The sequence below is a fragment of the Hibiscus syriacus genome, unplaced genomic scaffold (genome assembly GCF_006381635.1).
Source record: "Hibiscus syriacus cultivar Baekdansim isolate YM2019G1 unplaced genomic scaffold, ASM638163v2 tig00116962_pilon, whole genome shotgun sequence".
Taxonomy (NCBI): Eukaryota; Viridiplantae; Streptophyta; class Magnoliopsida; order Malvales; family Malvaceae; genus Hibiscus; species Hibiscus syriacus.
Window position 1 is genome coordinate 4,580,328 of NW_024063488.1, and position 21,944 is coordinate 4,602,271.

Sequence of the window (21,944 nt, forward strand, 5' to 3'; positions counted from 1 at the left end):
TTACTAGAGAGTTGTTTTGATGATTTTAAATTAAAAGTGTATCCCGTCAGTAACACCCAAATAAATTTGGATTAATCACTTTAAAATTTGGGAATGAAAGAAAAAGAAATATTCGGCTATTTAAATTATTTGAGAAAAGATCGTTAGAACTCACCTAAAGATCTGGTCTCAATATTTGTAAATAATCGAATATTCTTTATCTTTCTAATGGCTTGGCAATTTTAATTTAACCTATTTGGTTGCTTTTTTTTTAATGTTATAAAATTTGCATTTATTATGGTTTTAAGGGATCATTAATCAAATTAAACTCGAACTCGTGAAATTCGTTGCAAAGACATTAATTAATCAACTAGGTACCGATTTAGGGCGTTGTGGGGGTGCTAATCCTTCCCCACACGTAATCGACTCCCGAACTCAGATTTTGGTAACGTAGACCGTGAATTTGTCGTTTTAATTAAAATTAATTTTTATTTAAAATGACAACGTTTTTGGGTGTCCAATCACACCCTAATCAAAGATTGGTGGCGACTCCTCGAACAATACGTTTTAATCATTAAGGAATTTCCAAATTTTCGAAACGAGAGGTTTTCTAAAATCACATTGTTTTTAATTAAAAATTCAATTGAAAAGAGAATAATTAAAAATGACGCGGTTTCCAAAATCACTCCAAGGCCGTTTAAAAATCGTTTCGACAGACTTAGGATAACGTAGGAGGCGGTGTAAACGAAGGATGTTACGTGGAAATTACTCCCCATTGGACCGACAACAAAAAGTTGATATCAACGGTAAACGAATGTAACACTTCTATTTTTGAAAAATATCATCTTCAAGTCAATAAGATATCGACCCTCGTTAATTATAGTTTATATATTATGCGTAAATTATACATATATAAGTCATGATTAAAATTAATAGTTAAATTAATAATTGAAATATATTTATCAATTAAATATATGATGTGTTGATAAGAAATATCGTTTTAATTTCGATTAACATTAAATTTTGTATTCGGATTTAAATAACTTTTTTTTATTAAAATATAATTAAAACACAATTAAAAGTAATGAATTTATATTTTGCTAATTTAATATATTTTTATAATTAAATGCTAATATTTAAATTTAAAAATTTAAATGTTTGAATATACATTGCTTAAAAGATGAACTTCTCACACTTTGATGACGTGAGCTGGAGATTGAAATCGAGATTACATTACATGTGCATATGAGATATTAGCAACAGTTGTTAAATCTAACTTTTCATACTTGCTAAAACAACATTGGTTCTTACATTAAATCATCTTTATGTAGTTAAGACTTAAGAGTGTGTTTCTTACTCATTGCTCGTAGAAACTTTTTTTTATTATTTCATTAATAGAATAACGCGATTATCACATGTTCGCTTTCTTTTTAAACATTTCACTTTTTTTTTAATACATCATACGAATATTCGTGGCTCTGTTAAAGTTTTGAAAATATATGATAATGATATATGAAATCATTTATCACTTATTTGTCGATAAGTATATATCAAGTGAAATATTCTAATCTTTTTAATAAAAGATTAAATTTAAATTTCAAAGATGATATTGTTAAGAGGGTAATCATAAAACTAAAAAGACAATTTTTTTTTAATAATAAGACGGACATGAAACCGTGTCTGAACCCGCCTGCCTACCTATGTCTTTAGAAATTGAATTCCTTTCATTCATCACTCGTGTGGCTCTAACTTGCCGGTGGTGCTTCAACTTCCTCATTTTTTTTTTGTTGACTTCGTGTTTTTTTGCATTCTAAACTAAAATGGTTCATGAAACAGTATACTGCTAATTCTACGTCTTGTTAATTATATAATTTTTTAAAATATTTTATCGTAACATAAAAATAGCAATATAAAGTTAAAGTTAAAAATAAAAATAAAAATTAAAGTAGATATAATATTTTTAAAGTAAATAACATAAATTCAATTTTTAAATTTTTAAATTACATGAATGATCAAAATAAATACTTATTGTACTTTCTTTCATCCATCACTCGTGGCTCTAACATACTAATGGTGTAAGGTATCCCTTCAATCAGGGTGAATATATATAATTCTCAAAGAGAATAATTACATACCCATTATTTAAAAAGAATAATTTGTTAAAAAGAATAAAAAAATAAGAAAGTTGCATATATATATATATTTAAAAAATGTTAATTAAAATTTCAGATTTCTATTTTTTAAGTTTTAGATGGATCACTGGCTTAAATAATCTCATTCGTTGACTTTTGTGTTTTGTTGTTGTTGCATTCAAGCAAAATGGTCCATAAGACAATATGGTATCAATGTTACATTTGATTAAATAAAAGAATTAATGTAAATTTAAACATAAAATTAGAATAATAAATAAAAAATATATTTTTAAAATAAATAATATATATATTCCTTCCATTCACGTGAATGATTAAAACTATTAAATAACATAAATTCATCGCTTAATTATATATTAAAACATGAAAAAAATGTTATTAAATACAGCATAATATATCATACTAACTGAGTCTAATATTAGCATCTTAATTAAATTTACTCTTCAAACTAAAAGTCGTCGGTGTTTTATGGAGCAGATGACCAATTAATCAAAACCAACCACAATCATATTTTAAATGATTGAAATAGGTGAGATATAACCATCATGCATTCAACTAATTATCTTATCCACAAACCATATCCACATAATTTTTTTTCTTACCTTAAAATCCGACAACTTTCATATTTGTTGGCATAGTACGAAACTTTAACAAATACAATTTTAATATAATTACAAGTAACAACGCTTTATTTAAATTAAATATGTAAATTAAAACAATATACAAAATTTATTTATATTTAAGAAAAAACCAATACTTAATAATGAAATAATAAATGAAGTCACATCCTACCTAAAACATCATGAAGTATTCGATTTAGACTGCTAACCCAATATGCCTTATTATACATCATTAATAATATTAGCTCATATTAATCGTTTTTATTTTAAAGAAGGTGAAACAGTTCCTTATTGGCCTAAGAGGAAATTTGGTGTTATTTACTTATTGTATTAAGTAACCATAAGAAAAATTACAAGATAGTTTTTAATAAATATAATTTCATCTGGGACTGTAAATGAGACGAGAAGAATCGCGAGTTATTCGAGTTTAGCATGATCAATATTCGAATCGAATAGACTCAATTAGAGTTCTTAACTAGTCGAAGCAAACTACTTGATACCTGACTCGAAAAGATAATGAGTAACTCGAAAATAACATATACAATTTTATTTTTTAAAATTAAATTATTTATAATATTAGCATATATTTTTTAAGTATAGTATACGATTTTCATGTATTTAAAGCTCATAATTGAACTCGAGTTCGAGCTTCAATTGAACTAAGTTTGAGAATGTTTCAAATTCAAGTTTTTTCGAGCTCGAGTCGAACTTTAATTTTTTATTTAAGTTCGAGTCAACTTGACTCGGGAGCTTTCAAACTCCACAATGATGGAGCTCGACTCAACTCGTTTACAACTCTTTTCTAATTGCACAATTGTAAAGAATATATTATAATTGAAGCGTTGTATTAATAAAAACGCAAGGTATTATTCAGAAGAAGAAAAAAAGTATCACAATAATATCGATGCCATAGTTTATTGACACACCAATCTATTGGCTTATATATCAATGTTTAAAGTTTTAGACCAAACAATTAAATTCTTTAATAACATAGTTTATTCATTAAAAATATATAATTGAAATAACATAAATTAAAGTATATAAACTAAATTTATAATTTACACATATTATATGGACTAATGATAAAATTTAAGCCATTGTAAAACTAGATAGACCAAATTATGTTGAATTAAAATATAATGACTTAATCTCAAATTTAAACATAATAAAAGAATCAATACTATAATTTAACATATACAAATATATATTTGTACTACTAATTAATGTCTCATAAATATATAGGGCGACTTTATAAGTTTTTATAAATGATAATTAATTTTTTTATAAAGGATATTATATTTTTATATGATTTTTAAATAAAATAAGTAAACATTATTATATATGGATCATACACGTGATTAGTATATTTTTATATAAAATTTTTATAAATCTAATTTTTCTACAAAATATTTTTATTATAAATATAATAAAATCTAATTTATAAGATTTTATTTTAACATTTTATTTTATTTTTATCCAAGGAGATTTAGATGTCTCAGACTCAGGGAAAAACATCAATGGAAAATAGTTGTAAAATAATATATATTTGTGAAGCAGGCTGTAGCCTGCATTTAAGCCGACTAAAAGAAGAAAAAGGAAGAAAAACTATCATTGTGGGAAGAGAGTGGGGATGTGGGGACTTGTAATGGCGGCCAATATGGTACTATTTTTTTTTAAATTATTCTAATCAAAAGTTTAATAACAACCGTCCGATTGGATTTATTTTAATATTCTTTTCCGCATGTTTCACGTTTGACCGGCCATTTAAATACATTTCCCCCTTATTTGCCTCCTGGAAACAGATTGCAAACGCGGTTATGATTTACATTCCAATCAAAATTCGACACAATTTATTTTATCAAATAAACGATAAAAATTTGTATATAATTAAGAATTATCTTTGAACATATAATACTTCATATTTATCTCAGATTTGTTAAAAAAATATTTTATTTATAACAATAATTAAAATATAATTTTATTTTAATGATTTTTCTATAAATTAAATTAAATTACACATATAATTGGTCATAATGACTTTTAATTTTTAAATATTTTGAAATTTTCATTATTATTTTATATAATATCTCAATTAATCAAATCAGTGTACATATTTAAATTAAAAGATATTAGGTGTTTAAATTAAGGTTATCCATGAACGTTACGAGATTTTTTTTATCGTAATTTAACCGTTAAAACTGTTAGTAACTAACAATTAAATGTTATTAATGATTATGTTACAAGTTAATTGTAGGTTAACTTATTATAATTATTTTTCAAAAATACGTTTTAAAGTTTTATAATTCATTACCATTTTTTTGATCAAATACATCTCACTCAGCTTAACATAACTTTTTATTTGATATACTCCCAAAAAGTTATAAAATGATCACCCAACTATACATTATGTTTTAAACTCATATATTTTTGTTAAAAAAATTAACGATAATATGAGCTGGACGTTAGCATGCTAACTGATATATGATAGTCTTTTGAGACTATGAGATTAGATTTTATCATATTACAATTAACATATTAACGTTCAACTCAGGTAGCCATCAATTTTTTAACAGAAAAGGTAGAGTTTATAACATATAAATAATAAAGTGATCATTTTGTAACTTTTAATAAGTCAGGGACTTAACGAAGCAACACCTAATAGTAAGGAGATCATTTTGTAACTTTTAATAATCGTGAAACTCAACAAAACAATATTCTATAGTCAGTGGATCATTTGTGTAATTTACCCTAAAAATTACAAAATTATGTATAATCATAGAAAGATTCTACAATGCTCGTCGAGCGTAGATGAGCACGTTAACGATGAGCACCAATAAATGAATTTATAAAACGTTAAATTATAAAATACTTAACTTATAATTATAAATTAGTTAAAAATATAAATGTCATTTAATAAAAATACAATATTTATAAAAACATTAGTTTTTAGGGTAAACTATATCATTAACCACCTAACTACTTACCCCTTTTATTTTAACCACTGATTTTTTAATTTTGTCAATCAGGTCACCTAATTATTTAAATCTTGTCAATCAAGCCACTTGCCATTAAATATTAACGGAGGAGATGATGTGGTAGTTAATAAAATTCGTATAATTACACATTTAATCCTCATCACTTACACATTCTATTATTTTGGTCATAATTTTTAATTGATTCAATAAATTCTGTCCTCAATCAGATGGTAACATATGTCACTATATGATTGTATGTTTTTTTCTTAATATTTTTATTTATTTTAATAAATTTTTCATCCAATTAAATTGTGTCACGTGTCACCAATTGAATGAATTTAAAATAAATTGAATCAATAATCAATTCTGGTGGGGTTTGATCCTAAGACATGAAAAGAGAAAGTAAACGTCCAACCATTGCTACATCATTCAAATGACAAACCTATCACGATATAATATATAGTTAATGGCAATAAAAAAGGAAATGATACATTTAAAATATCCCTGTTAGAGTAAGAATTTTATATTTTATTATTTATTCATTATTTATTCGAAGAAAATTTTAGAGAAAACTTGATTTTATTGAATCAGTATATTTTAATATAGAGTTGTTATATAAGATTATGATCCGATTGATGTTATAATATATTAAAATATAAGATATGATACATTTCAGTTCAATAAAACTATAATAATGAAGACAATTTATTAATTTAAAATATGCAAAATGACACATTTCTATTACAACATGTTAAATTCACTTTTATTTTAATTTTGCGTGATTTAAAATATAAATTATTTACCCTAAAAACTAATATTTTATAAATAATATATTTTAATTAAATTACATTTAGATTTTTAACTAATTTATAATTATACGTTTAATACTTTATAATTTAAAGTTTTATAAAATAATTTAACGGTGCTCATCATTAACGGTATTCATTCGTACTCATCGAGCGTGATAGTATCATCCATAATCATATTATACCAATGAAGCATGAAAAACTCGTTACAGTATTTTGTAATTAATAAGCAATTAGTTTGTGGTGTTTAACACACTATACAGTGCTAACAAAATGCTAAACTCAAATCAAGCATTGGTTTAATTTTGAAATTAACTTAATTTATTAAAATGAGCTAACCCTTATTCCCATATGTAATGGGGTAAGGGGGAGGTAGGATTGTAGGCTGCCCCCAACGCCAGGTTGAGAACAGCTTCCGTAGAGACCTCTAAATTATGAATTACCCCCGTGAGACTCGATCTCACGACTCCAAGATTAAGAGTCTTGTGTTGTACCAACTTAGCTGGACGAATAATTAAATTAACTTAATTTATTGAGCAATACAATCAATTGTTTAATGTTGAGTTCATGTTAGTTGACGTCAAGGTAAACCTCTACATGCCTATTTTTTTAATTTTTGAAATAACTAATTACCTAAAAAGAAATATGTTGGGTAAATATAGATTGAAAAAGTTGATTACATGAAAGGAAAAAAAATCACGAAATAAAGAAAGCGATAAGACTGAGCATAGTGTCTGCCACGTAGGATACAAAAGGGCCTACGAACAGCATTCATTAGGGAAAAGACTGGTTCTTAGTTGGCTGTTCCAATTTTTATATGTATAAAAAAGCTTCGAAGCAATGCCATGTCATTACTTGGAAAAAAAGGAAAACTGATGATGTTCAGAAGAGAAAATAATAAAAGTGAAAATCATTTTAAAAATTTGTTAGGTATTTTCTTATTTATTTTAAGAAGGCAAAGCCGCAAATGCACCCCGGGAATTACTGTCAGTGATTTCAAAGAGCGAAAATCCGTTTGGCTTAAGCCTAAAACCTTGGCTTCTATTTCTCTCTCTCTAGATTATCTCCCTTAATCAATTTCTTTTTCAAAGAAAGTTTCACTCTGTTTTTTGTTTGTCTCATTCCGTTGCTTGATCTACAAATCGTATTCTCTGCTATTTTTGAATGGTTTTTGCCAATGCCTTTTTAAATTTGTTCCAGTTTGGTGTTGAAGATGAATCGGCCTCCAGATTCAAGGTAACTCTTTTTATATTATAACTATTATTATTATTATTGGACCTACTCTTTCTTCTTGAGTTATTCTTTTCCTTGAAATTTTTGTTTTGCTAAAGTTTTACGAAACTTGGACCCCCTGGGTTTTCTCTTTTGGTTCAAATATCGATGATCTGCTCACTTGTTTTCAAAGGTTTAGCTGGGTATTATTTCGTTTGTTTTTCATAATATGGTTAGCTGTTTGTTTGGATATTTTAAGTGAATTGGGTTTGGGATTTTTTCCCAGCTGCAAAATTTAATAATTTTATGTTGAATTTAGGTTTTTTGCTTTCCGTTTTGAATTAACATTTGAGGTTCCTCTAGCCCCCCCTTCCCCCAATTTTGTACCTTTCACCAATGTAGATTTGTTCTCAAATTCTCTCTTATTACTAAACTCTTATAGCTCATAAGACTTTCAAATCTGGCTGATGCTAGAATTTAAGTATGACACAAGACAAAAAAATTCAGAATGTTTACGCTTTTAAGATTTGAAATTTACATGTAACCTTATGTTATAAGCTCCAATTTGTAAATATTAGTTATGTACTTATGTTTGATTTCCGTCCTCCTTTCTTTCTTGTGAAACCAGTTCATAAAGCAAGGAAAATTTTGAGTGAGTAGCTCCGTTAAAATCCACCAGTGAAGGCTAGATCTGGGATTTCTCTTTGTTTGACAGTTGTGCGCTTGTTTCCTTTAAAGCTTGATTCCGAGAGATGGCTCTGGGTGGGAGAAGAGCTAGGCTCAGGTGGAGTAATCTCTATACGTTCTCATGTTATAAGCCAAGTGCTACTGATGAAGGACCACATTCTATCAATGGGCAGGGATACTCGAGAGTTGTGCACTGCAACCAACCTCATATGCACAAGAAAAACCTTTTAAATATCGGTCAAATTACATATCGACCACTAAGTATAATTTCATCACTTTCTTACCAAAAGCTTTGTTTGAACAATTCCACCGAGTTGCCAATTTGTACTTCCTTGGAGCTGCAATTCTTTCGCTTACACCTCTTTCGCCGTTTACTGCTTTGAGCATGATTGCTCCCTTGGCATTTGTTGTGGGGCTTAGCATGGCCAAGGAAGCTTTGGAGGACTGGCGAAGGTTTATGCAAGATATGAAGGTTAATAGTCGGAAAGTAAAAGTTCATAAGGGGGAAGGTGTTTTCGGAAATAAGTCTTGGCAGAAGGTTCAGGTTGGTGACGTGGTGAAAGTGGAGAAGGATCAGTTTTTTCCAGCTGATTTATTACTCTTGTCGTCCAGCTATGAGGATGGAATTTGCTATGTAGAGACTATGAATTTAGATGGCGAGACAAACTTGAAGGTAAAGCAAGCTTTGGAGGTAACCTTGCCTTTGGATGAGGATGAGGCTTTCAAGAATTTCACAGGAACAATTAAATGTGAAGATCCAAACCCAAGCCTTTACACCTTTATTGGTAATTTTGAATATGATCGTCAAGTATTTGCTCTTGACCCTAACCAAATACTTCTTCGAGATTCGAAGCTGCGTAATACAGCTTTTGTCTACGGGATTGTGATTTTCACTGGCCATGATAGCAAAGTAATGCAGAATGCCACAGAGTCTCCTTCAAAGAGGAGCGGAATAGAAAGGAAAATGGATTATATATATATGTTCTTTTCAGCCTCCTTCTAGTGATCTCTTTGATCAGTTCTATCGGCTTTGCTGTGAGAACTAAGTACTACATGCCAGATTGGTGGTATTTGCAACCCCAGAATACTGATGATTATTATAATCCCAATAAGCCTGGAGTATCAGGGGTTTCTCATCTGGTGACTGCCCTCATACTCTATGGCTATTTAATACCTATTTCACTTTATGTTTCGATCGAGGTGGTGAAGGTTTTGCAAGCATCCTTTATCAATCAAGATATACATATGTATGATGAAGAAACTGGGAATCCTGCTCAAGCTCGGACATCAAATTTAAATGAGGAGTTGGGCCAGGTTGATACAATCCTTTCAGATAAAACAGGCACTTTGACTTGCAATCAGATGGATTTTCTCAAATGTTCAGTTGCCGGTACCGCATATGGTGTGCGCTCTAGTGAAGTTGAACTTGCTGCTGCACAACAGCTGGCTAATGACCTTGAGGATCAGGATTCTGGAAGACCAACTGGTTCCAGGCAAAAAGGAAAACAGCAAGAAATTGAACTTGAGACTTTTGTTACATCAAAAGATGAAAAGGATCGTAAATCTCCCATAAAAGGGTTTAGCTTTGAAGACAGCCGGATCATGAAAGGGAACTGGTTGAAAGAGCCTGATGCAGATATCATTATGTTATTTTTCCGAATATTAGCAGTTTGTCACACTGCTATTCCTGAGCTGAATGAAGAGACTGGCAGGTGTACTTATGAAGCAGAATCACCTGATGAAGGAGCCTTTCTAGTTGCAGCAAGAGAGTTCGGTTTTGAGTTTTTTAAAAGAACTCAATCAAGTGTGTTTGTCCGTGAAAGATATTCTGCTTCTGGAGAAGCAATTGACAGGTGAGGATGCTAATGCACAATTGCTTGTGCTCTCTGCTGATGTACATGTATCCTGAATTTCTATTCTTTTAGCATCTTAATGGTCCGCTTGGCATCTTGCAGGGAGTTCAAAATTCTAAATATGTTGGAATTTACTAGCAAAAGAAAGCGGATGACAGTAATTGTAAGGGATGAAGATGGGCAGATTCTTCTCCTGTGTAAAGGTGCTGACAGGTTAGTCTCTATCCTTTTAACCTTTTCAAGGTATTAATAGATGTACAGGTTAAGGCGGCATACTCCAACCCATTCATGCTACGGCCTGGTGATTTTTTTCTTTGACTTATATATTGTTCCCCCCTCTGGTGCAGCATTATTTTTGATCGGTTATCAAAGAATGGAAGATTGTATCAGGAAGATACCAGTAAACATTTGAATGAGTATGGAGAAGCCGGATTGCGTACGTTGGCACTGGCTTATAGAAAGCTCGATGAGTCTGAGTATTCTGCTTGGAACAATGAATTTCAGAAAGCAAAAACTTCTATTGGGACTGATAGAGAGACATTGCTTGAAAAGGTTGCAGATATGATGGAGAGGGATTTGATTCTCATTGGTGCTACTGCTGTGGAAGACAAATTGCAGAAGGGGGTATGTGTTACCTAGCTTGCTTTCTCTAAGAAACTTCTTTTATGATTTACATCAACTTGGTTTAAGTTCTCTCGATTTCAGGTACCCCAGTGTATTGATAAACTTGCACAAGCTGGTCTGAAGATCTGGGTTTTGACCGGGGACAAGATGGAAACAGCTATAAATATAGGGTCTATATCTTGCCATTTAATATTAGACTCTCCTTTTTACCACTTTCAAGCAAACCTGAAATTGGGTTTCTCGATTGATTTTTTTTTATGAAAACAATTTAGTCAAGTTTCTTTTTCTTCATGCAGATTTGCTTGCAGTATGCTAAGACAAGGCATGAAGCAGATATGTATTACAGCAATTAGTTCAGATGCGAAAAATGTATGTATTTCTTTGTGAATGAGGACTTTATTTTTCTTTTCCTGAGGAAATTGATTTCATTTGTTGTATTTTTGCTTTTCGTTACTGATCAGGTGGTCAAGGAGAACATATTGTTGCAAATTACCAACGCTTCACAAATGATCAAACTAGAAAAGATCCACATGCTGCATTTGCTTTGATCATCGATGGAAAGACTCTTTCATATGCCTTGGAAGATGATATGAAACAGCAATTTCTAGGTTTAGCAGTTGAGTGTGCATCTGTCATATGCTGTCGTGTGTCACCCAAGCAGAAGGCGCTAGTAAGATCTTTTTTTCCTTTCCTTTTGTTTCTTCCTAGGCTTCTCTGAGTTATCAAAGGATCAAATCAGGTGATATCCCTGACAATGGAGATCTTATTGTGTATTCTATTTATTTAGTACATTTTTTTCATACCAGGTGACGAGATTAGTGAAGGAAGGAACTGGGAAAACCACCTTAGCAATTGGTGATGGTGCAAATGATGTCGGAATGATTCAAGAAGCTGACATTGGAGTCGGTATTAGTGGTGTGGAAGGCATGCAGGTAGTTAACATATCTAGCTCATCTTCCTGCTGTTTCAATAAATTCCTGTACTGATAGTAGCAAATGAATCTTTTATATAGTTTTACATCAAGGACGTTCCTTATTTATGAATTTAGAGGGGGCGAGATTATCTCATTGGCAATAGCCTTAGATGGAAATTTGCTCGTTTGATAAGTATTTCAAGCTTCATGACTCCTGTTGGCTGCTCTTTTGTTCAGTTAGTGTTAGTTAATAGATGCAGACCTTAGCAGTTTACACACAACTGTCCTCATCAGGGAGATAAAATCTTGTTGGGCTTCTTTTGACTCTTAGTAGCTATGACTTTGCTAAAATGTTCATCATGTAATAATGTACTACATTTTAGCCTTAGCTCTGTATCTTGAAATGATGCTTCTTAAGACATCTTATTTCTGCATGTTAGTTACCTCCTATAAATTGTTCCCTTTTGCAGGCTGTAATGGCCAGTGACTTCTCCATTGCCCAATTTCGTTTCTTGGAAAGACTTCTTGTTGTTCATGGACACTGGTGTTATAAGAGGATTGCACAGATGGTAATATCAACAGATTGACTAAACTAATGTTTCATTTTGTTGTACATTTTTTTATCTCGATCATCTTCTGTTTTGTACCAATTTGACTGTTATTTTTTTTGCAGGTTTGCTATTCCTTCTACAAGAACATAGCATTTGGCCTCACCCTATTCTACTTTGAGGCATTCACAGGCTTTTCTGGACAATCAGTATATGACGATTGGTACATGTTATTATTCAATGTTGTTCTTACCTCATTGCCTGTGATCTCACTAGGAGTGTTTGAGCAAGATGTTTCTTCCGAGGTCTGCTTACAGGTTAGTCTGCAATCGTTTCTTTTATTAGCAATTCACCGATGTTACCTGTGACTTTCATTATAACGTCTAGCCTACTTCTGTTGCAGTTTCCTGCATTATATCAGCAAGGACCTAGAAATTTGTTTTTCGACTGGTATAGGATACTTGGGTGGATGGGAAATGGTCTATATTCCTCCCTTATCATTTTCTTCCTCAATATTATCATCTTTTATGATCAAGCTTTCCGTGCTGGAGGCCAGACGGCTGATATGGCTGCTCTGGGAACAACAATGTTTACTTGCATCATTTGGGCTCTCAATTGCCAGATTGCACTCACGATGAGCCACTTCACATGGATTCAACACTTTTTGATATGGGGCAGCATTCGGCTTGGTATTTGTTTCTCCTTGTTTATGGCATGATATCTCCCACCATCTCTGGTAATGCATACCAAATTCTGGTGGAATCTCTCGCTCCGGCACCCATCTATTGGTTAGCCACCGTTTTAGTAACTGTTGCATGCAACCTCCCCTACATGGCTCATATATCTTTTCAAAGATGTTTCAACCCATTGGACCATCATATCATCCAAGAGATCAAGTTCTACAAGAAAGATGTCGAGGATCACACATGTGGTCGCGGGAGCGATCGAAGGCAAGACAGGAAACCAAGATTGGATTCTCAGCACGGGTAGATGCAAAGATCAGGCAATTAACATGGAAGTTGCAAAGAAAGCACACATCTTCGGAATTGAATAGTCCTAATCGTCCATCATTACATGGATCATGAAATTAGTTTCCTTTCGGAGATCTTTTAGGGTCTTTTTGTTCACAATCGTTTTCCTTTTAATTATTATTGTTATTCATTTGCTCATCTGTTATAGGTTACAAGTCCAATTCATTATACAAAGGCCTTTGATGCTATCATGTAAACTACTAGACGCCCATAAGAGTTTGTAGCTTGTGAAAAAGAAAATAGTTGACATCTTCCTCATTTTCGATTGCCATGCCTCGGCTTGTCTAGGGTTACTCTCTGTCTGTACAATGTTGAAACTGTAGATTGTAAAGAGAAAAAAAATGGTTTGAACCATGTCAATCTTCTTTGAGTTTTGATCTTTTTCTCGTGCATACTTGAGTTAATGCTAGGTCATGTAAGACGTGAGGTAAAGATGAAAAGGACGCTACCCAACAAATCTGTTTCAAACTTCAATTTCTCCTTTTCAACTTTTGTCCTAATTACTCTTGCCCCCTTAAGTTTGAATATTTTCATTATTTTATGTCCAAGTTTTTATTATGTATTTACAACCCCATTGCATTAAATAGTTTGACACAAACATGAGTGAATGTTTGCCTGTCCAGCTCAGTTGTAAGCGCAAGGCTTTTAACTTTGTGGTCGTGGATTGAGTCTCATGGTAAGTTAAGCAATTCATAATTTGACTGTGGAGGTCTTCCACGGAAGCTGCCCAATCTACCCTACTACCCTACCTCCCCTTACCTATTATATATGGGAATAGGGTCAATAATTTATTTTCTTTGAATAAAATTATTTTTTTATTTTAAATAAATTATGTTTGTTAATAATTGATATATTGTAAATAAATAATTTAAGTCAAGAGTAAAATTATCATCTCTTGCCTTTTGCTTTTAAATCTTCATTGTAAATAGATAATTTAATGTAAACAACAATTTATTTCAGATCTTCACACACCTCATTAAATAATTTGTTACATTAAATTTCTCTCTATCGTCTCGCCTTTTACTTTTAGTTATTCATTGTAATTTCTTCAATGAGGGGTGTTTAGATTAATTTTTTTTGGAAGATAATAAAAATTAAAGATAATTAATATTATTGAGTAATCATATAATCATGTGTTAAATTTTAATTAGAAAGGAACACTTTGGGGCACAAACAAGAGGAGGAAGAACTTTATCCATTCCATTATCGCCTTGGAAAACCTTGTACTTTGATTGGTTCAAAGCTGTATAAAAATCATCTATAATTTGAAATTAATGTATTATTTAGTACCATACATTGATTTTAATATTTAATTTGGTACGTGAGTTTTTTTTATTTTATTTTAATTGTATGCTTGCGTCTGATTTTGATTTGTAATTTAATATTTAATTAAATTAGGTTAGATGGTTCAATGGATATTTGACACACATTTTCTATAATAAAAATAAACATTTAACCAGGACACAAAAATGAGTAATAAATTGACCACTAAAATTTAATTTAAATATTTAATTAAAAATTAAAAAATCAAATTAAATATTAAATATTAAATTTAAATATTAAATTGAGAACAAAAAAAATTAATATACTAAAATCATAAAAAACTAAAAAAATGTGAAAATACAATAAAAGAATAAGTAAATATACAATATGCAAAAGTCAAAAATAAATATTATTCTCAAGATTTTAAATTCTTATCCACAAATTTAAGTAAATATTTTAAAATTGGATTGAGAAACTTAGTGCGAAAATCACAAGGAATAGAAAAACACTAATAAATAATAGGGTAAGCTATAAGTTTAGTATCTAAACTATTATTTTTATTCCATTTTAGTATTTAAATTTTATTTTTTTCAAAATCATACTTTATGTTTAGTTTAAATTTCAATTTGGTATCTCGCTACAAAATTAAATGAATTACTGACATGATATTTTTTTTTTATTTTTTTAACAGTGTATATCAAAATAAACCTAAACTAAACTTATATATGATTTTGAAAAAATAAAATTTAACTTTCGAAACGGAATAAAAGTAACAATTTAGGTACTAAAAGTGTAGTTTACACTAAATAATAATAATGATAATAGCTTCCCGCAATCTTTCGTCTTCTCCTTTCTTGTCATATTTTATTTGTTTTTGGAGTTGGAGTTGGAGTTGCAGATGGAGTTTTCCTATTTATTTCCTCCACGTCCCCACTGTCCACCCCCAACAAGACATTTACGTCGTCGATTCCTGATACTCTTCACATCTCAGCTCTTTCTCGGCTCCACCGTCACTGCCTTCTTTTTCTTTCCTTTTCTTTGCTGAATTTGTTAAGGGTTTTCTTTCCTCTTGTTCTTCTAAATATATTAATCTGAATTGAGCGTTATCGAGAGAGAAGGAGAAAGGGGAACTAGGTTTTTCCTTCTTATTCATCTTAACTTTGTTTATTTCGGCTGTTATGGAACCACGACTTGGGAACAAGTATCGACTAGGCCGAAAGATCGGTGGCGGATCGTTTGGAGAGATCTATCTTGGTTTGTGCTTATTATTTTTATTTATTTATGCTTTGATTTTTCAAGTGCTGTGGTTTTTCGTATCTTTTCTGTTGTTGCTTATTTCCTTTGAATTCCAGGTACACATATTCAAACGAATGAAGATGTTGCAATTAAGCTTGTAAGTTATTTCTTATTTCGAACTTCATCTTTTTCATCTTAATTTGTTTGGATTTTCGTTGCAGTTTTTTTAACAGTCAGTGTCTTAGACTCTTAGTGAATGATTAATGGAAATCTGCCTCGAGTTTGATTAGTTAAGCAGCTTTTTTTTAAAAAAAAAAATGAAAAATCCTTGCAATACTGTTATTATAACTGGTTTTTCTATTGTACTTTACTTCCAAATTTAGTTCATTGGTCCTACTTGAATGTTTTAGATTTATCAGGGTTATAATTTTTGTTGTTTATGATATTCAGTTGGATTACTTTGTGTCTATTTACTGTGTTAAGTTGAAGCCACTTGCATGCTGTGAGCAAGGACACATGGGTTTTGCATATATTTTTGAGAGATCAATAAACTCTGGAGCTTGGTTCATGTCATTGTCATCCGTGGTATTTAAACTATAATGATTTGAGCAGTTTTGGTTGTGAGCTTCTCACAAGCTGAATTGCATGATAGCATATTCAGCTCTCCAAGTGAAAGTGATTCTATTAACAGTTTAGGGATCAAATTATTAATCATGCAACACATATCTCTTAATCATTCCAGGTGGAATAGCTATCATCTGTCTGTTGAGTGTACTACTCTACTAAATTTTTTGTCTTATATGACATGGATAATGCAATTTATTTTGCAACTTGTAATTTGATATACCATGCATCTTTCTTCTGTTTCTTGTGTTTATTTTTATTTGCATGGACTGTTCCAATAATATTGGTGGTATTTGTTTTGCCCAGGAAAATACGAAGACCAAGCATCCACAATTGTTGTATGAATCGAAGTTGTATAAAATACTGCAGGGAGGAAGTAAGGATCAAATTTCATGCTTGTAGAGTTTTTCAAATGGAAGGGTTGGATTTGATCTGTCTTACCTATTTGTCTTGTGTGATTAATAGTGTACTTCTATCTTTGGCAGCTGGAATTCCAAATGTGAGATGGTCTGGCATTGAAGGTGACTATAATGTCCTTGTGATGGATTTACTGGGGCCTAGTCTTGAAGATTTATTCAACTTCTGCAGTCGAAAACTGTCACTCAAAACTGTTCTCATGCTTGCGGATCAGATTGTAAGTTTTTCTTCATTATGTGTGATTTGTTCTGGTATGTTTTATATGAGTCTCAGTTTTTGTTGATTGCACATTGCCATCAGATCAATCGAGTTGAATATGCTCATTCAAAATCATTTCTGCATCGGGATATCAAGCCAGACAATTTCCTCATGGGCTTAGGAGGGCGTGCAAATCAGGTATTATCTCCAATCTACTTCCTGTTGTTAATTGAGGATATCTGGCTTCATGGTATGTTGATTTTGTACTTGATGTTGTGTATAGGTCTACATCATTGATTTTGGTCTGGCTAAGAAGTACAGGGATACTTCAACCCATCGACATATTCCTTATAGGTTCGTTTAATCTATTACTCCTGACCAGTGTTTTTTTTTTATATTTTTAAATATTTCTTTGAAGCTGAATTGTGTTACTGAATTCATTCACTTCATGCTGATTTTTAGTGCAACATCTTGAATGTTTTTCCATATGATATTTGGCTTCCCATCAAGGGTTCTTATATTCGATGGTGGAACTTAAGGACCAGAGCGGGCCATGTCCCCCCCCCCCCACACACAAAAGAGTTTGAAAACTTATTAATAGACCCTTGATTTCTTTTAAGTTTTTTTTTATTTTGCCCCTCAAAATGTTTGAAAGCTTTTTTATTTCTCATTTAAAAAAATCTTATTAATACATTTTTATATTGAATTAAATTGGTACCCTCAAAATATAAATTTTATATATTTGACTTAAATTGTCGTAAAGATAAGTAACATATATGTTAATTTGAACTTATTTTTTTTTTTAAATTGTTAGCTTATACTATAAGCTAGTTTATATTCTAAGATTGTTTATTTCTATATTGTATTTTTATAAATTATTTCTCAAACCATGACATTTTGTTTCTCTTCTATTTTTATAGTATTTTCAAATAAAATATAAATAATCATTTTGTTTCCCTCTAGTTTTATGATTGATGGAAAATGAATTTTTTTCAACAATTTCATAAAGTATTTAGATAGTTTTAGGCTCATTTCTACTACAAATTGAGAAAAATTCGTATTGGTTTGTTCAAGCTCTTAAAAGTCTTTCTTCAAATGTGATATCTTTTTCTTTAAGAAATTAATGTTGGGTTAATATTCAACTATTGAGTCAAACTCAACGCACAGGATGTAGTGAGTTATTCTTATTCAAATAATTTCTTCATTTTCAGGTTGGTGTTCATATTCTGCTAATACTTTATAAATTCAACACGAGAAGTTATTTCATTGGAATAGGTTATCTCTATTGAGCACCAAGTTGTTAAAGTTAAATGCTTCAATGTGTAGATCTACTGTGAGCTTTTATCAATATTATTACGATGCTCATGTAGTTACTATTTGTTTCTTTAATGTTTAATATTGAATGTTAAAAGTTCACAATTCCTCTGGCAAAACCTTTAATGTTTGACGGTGAATGTTAAAAGAACTTAACAGTTCTTCAGGTAGAACCTCTTTGTGCTCTACTGATTTACTGTATAAAATATAAATCTATGAAATACTTGTTCAGATTAAAAATTTTATGGCGTGCTTGTATTTATTGCAGAGAAAACAAAAATCTTACAGGAACTGCAAGATATGCAAGCATGAATACTCACCTTGGAATTGGTAGGACATTCTTTTCAACCTTTCTTCTTTTTTTACTTTTTCAGATAACCTGGAGAGTAATTGTTAAATATTGCATGCTAGCATGCTTTGCTAATTGTTTTTCTGTATCATTCTATAGAGCAAAGCCGGAGGGATGATTTAGAGACCCTTGGATATGTCCTAATGTATTTCTTAAGGGGAAGGTAACTACTGCCCACCACTTTTATTCCACATAGAGCAAAGCAGTCGGGATAATTTAGGTATAACCCGGTGTCTTTGCAGTCTTCCCTGGCAGGGACTGAGAGCTGGAACTAAGAAGCAAAGTATGACAAGATAAGTGAAAAGAAAGTCTCAACTTCTATTGAGGTGAATTAATTAAAGTCGCATTATGTCTTATTATAGCAACTTGAAGCTCTGGAAAACTTATTGATTTTATCTTAGGCTTTGTGTCGAGGATATCCATCTGAATTTGCATCCTACTTCCATTACTGCCGATCTCTACGGTTTGATGATAAACCAGATTATTCTTATCTGAAATGCCTGTTCCGTGAACTATTCATTCGTGAAGGTTAGAACTTTATCTACCCTCTGTTTTTCCTTTTACCTTTTTTCTTGTTTACTTGACTGCACTTCTTAATATTCAAATAATCTGTGAAGCTTCTCCTCAAGTTGTTAGCTTTTGTTCTTAATTCAGGTTTTCAGTTTGATTACGTGTTTGATTGGACAATATTAAAGTATCAGCAATCTCAGATTTCCAGTCCTCCTACCCGTGCTCTTGTAAGTAGTTTGCCAAACTAGGTAATTTAGTGGCTTCTATCAATTTTATATTGCATTTTTAATGTTTTCCAGGGCCCTGGTGGTGGAACTAGCTCTGGCTTACCTCCTGCAGTTGCTGTTGCAATTGCTGATAGGAAATCAGGAATGCCTTTTTTTTTCTTTCCTTATAGTCATATATTACAGTAGTTTCTGTTTTGCTTGATTCTTTCATTCATTCATTTATACATGACTTTGAGTTACGTAGTATTTTTAATATGGTTGATTTTTCACAGGTGAAGTTAGACCTTCTGTTGGTCTTCCAGAGATCCTACACGTAGGAGGCATTCTGGCCCTATTGAAAATTCTGGAAACGTGTCTAAACAAAAAAGTCCAATAGCGAATGACCGCTCTGTTGCTAAAGATCCTAAGGTACGGAAATGTTTAGGCTTGGTTCTCTTTAAGGTTTTTTTTTTTTTTTTTGGATCTGATTGAAATTTTGTTCTTTTTTGCCACACTCCCGACTTCTTCTCCCGTTTTCTACTTTTCTGGGATAAAATGGACGTGTATGATTTTGAATGCCCTTTCTGGCTATTGTTTCCTCCTTGGCTTGTGCAGTTGGCTGGTTCTAATGTCTTGCCTCCAAGTGGATATTCAAAGCGAGCTGCTATCTCTAGCAATCGTGATGCAGCAGCAATCACAGTTGGTGACTCTGAACCCCATCACCTTCGTACCGTCGATGCAAATGCAAGGCCATTCCAAAAAATCTCTAGTCGACAAAAGGACGCACCCGTTTTGTTGGAGAACAAGCGGCCATCTTCTGGTAGGAACACCTCAAATGTAAATAATTTGGAGTCTGCTCTGAGGGGCATTGAAAGCCTGCATTTTAGTAACGATGAGAGGGTACCCTATTAAACTACTACCACACACTACCCGGAACTCCTTCGCATACACTCGGAATAGAAGCGTATATTGTGTGTGTGTGTGTTATTTTTACAAATTAGAAGCCAAGACTAGGGAACTTGAAGTTGGGAATTATAACTGTAAGTATTAATAAAGACAATGTGGAAGTTCCCAATTATAGAAATCATACAGGTTTAGATGCCTTTGCTACCTTTTTCTACGTAAAGCGACGTATTTGTTTAGATCATGTAACTTTGAAATTCAAAAGCCAGGCTATTTGTAGCCTTTTTATATCAATATCGTAACTTATTTTATTTATTAATTTGTGTTAATGTTGAAGTAATATATTTGAAAGTAACAGGTTAATTCCTGTGTATAAAGACATGATCTTAGCGGAATTAAAGAGAGAGAAAATCATACGAAAACGGATGCAGGAAATTTCATATTCAAGATTCTTGGGAACTTCCCATATCACAAATTCCCAAGTTGTAAAAGGGGAAAAAGATGAGTGGATCACATCCGCCCATAGACAACTTGGGTACAAGTGTTTTTGATCCACCTAAAACTCTTCTTGAGAGACCCTTTCATCTTGCCTTCAACAGCATAACCTTGTAGCCAGCAACCCTTTTCTTCCTCAGAAGCTCAGGATCATTGAAGGTCCAGGTTTTTGAAGAAGACCCAAAAGAGCTTTTGCTTTTCTTCATCTTAATCTGATTTGGTTGAACAGCGTTTGCATAAGTGGCACTGTAACATCTGAGGTCCTGCATGTTACTTGGCCCTCCTTCCTTCTGCATCTCTCCATCCCTGTATGATTTGGATTTAAAACCTTCCATAAAGCAAGCAAACGAAATGTTGAAGATGAAGTAGAGGCCAGAAGGAGGCAGTAAAATACAAAACTGTATTTAGGGGTAATTGGAAACAGCTCAAGTGTTGGGGTGCTTGCTTTTGGTCTCCACCAATTTATTGATATTTGAGATGTTGCTTTTCGTGGGTGGGAGTTTGTGAAGTGATGTGACATTTTCTACTTTATATTCATTCACCATTCATCTCTCCAAAGGCATGACGCAGCTTAGTTCGAGTTGTCATCGACGTGTAACTAACACGTTCATGGTGTTACTATTTGACTTGATACATGAAATTCAAACTAAAAAAGTAAACCAAAACAAGGAGCGTCTAGATGAGCATATAGAATAAAATCGGGTATATTTCCTTTGATGTCGATAATTGGATGGTTTTAGGGTAAAGTTATTCAAATAATCAAACTATATAAGTTATTAATATTGTATAATATTTTTATAATTGTTCAATAACATAAAAATATTTTAATTACATAAAACGTCATTCGGTTACTTGAATTATTATTAGTATTTTTAATATTTTAATAATTACATGATAATTACTTAATTCGTAATATTTTACGATATAAACACACTAGTGTTTACTTGTATAAAATATTATAAAATAATAATAATTTATCCTTATTTTAACATAAGCTTAATGTTACTGGTTTAGAAAATTTCTAAAAACTG

General features: G+C 31.6%; 2 pseudogenes; both read left to right on the forward strand.

The window, feature by feature from the left end:
- Window positions 1-7,515: 7,515 nt before the first annotated feature.
- LOC120190416 lies at window positions 7,516-13,731 on the forward strand (annotated as a pseudogene).
- A 1,800-nt stretch (window positions 13,732-15,531) lies between these two features.
- Window positions 15,532-20,623, forward strand: LOC120190792 (annotated as a pseudogene).
- Window positions 20,624-21,944: the final 1,321 nt, after the last annotated feature.